The sequence below is a fragment of the Acanthamoeba castellanii genome (assembly GCF_000313135.1).
Source record: "Acanthamoeba castellanii str. Neff unplaced genomic scaffold scf7180000084763, whole genome shotgun sequence".
Taxonomy (NCBI): domain Eukaryota; phylum Discosea; order Longamoebia; family Acanthamoebidae; genus Acanthamoeba; species Acanthamoeba castellanii.
The window spans coordinates 470,504-471,112 of record NW_004457323.1 but is presented as its reverse complement, the minus strand read 5'-3'; positions in this window follow the sequence as shown (position 1 = coordinate 471,112).

The following is a 609-nucleotide window of genomic DNA, read 5'->3' as shown; positions in this document are numbered from 1 at the left end:
AGGAGGATCTGAAGCAGGGAAAGAAAGTGAGTGTTGAACAATCCAAGTCTCCAGCAGAAAGTTCAAGACCTGAAGAAGGAACTAGATGAAGCAATTAAAAACAAGTTGACTACTTCATGCTACACCTACCCCCATCTCTTAGGAAAAAGTGAATTAGCATTTTGGTCATGAAGCTTCTCTCCTATTGTTGGTTTTATTCCAGCCATACTCACAAAAGAGGTGCAGAACCTCTCCAACAGCCTTAAATACCCTCAGCCCCTTCTTTACCTCCACAAAAAGTATTAAACTTATTTAGAAGCATCTTTTGAAAGTCACTTGATTGCTCCACCAGCAAAGAGCTGATGACATACTTCAATCATCTCACATCCTCATCAAAGAGCTTGCCCTCCACATTATGATTTCCAGCCCTCAACTCTGCTGGGTAAGTTGCACCAGCCCTTTGATTCTGTATTTTTCGCTCTTTTTGTACCAATGAGATGGCGTAATTGTCGTGCTGGGTTTTATCTAGGCAGCGCCGAAACCAGGCCAAATTCTGCGAGGGGCACCGGCACCTCTTCATCTCCAGACCCCACAACCCCACAACCCCACACTCTCATCCTACGCTATGGC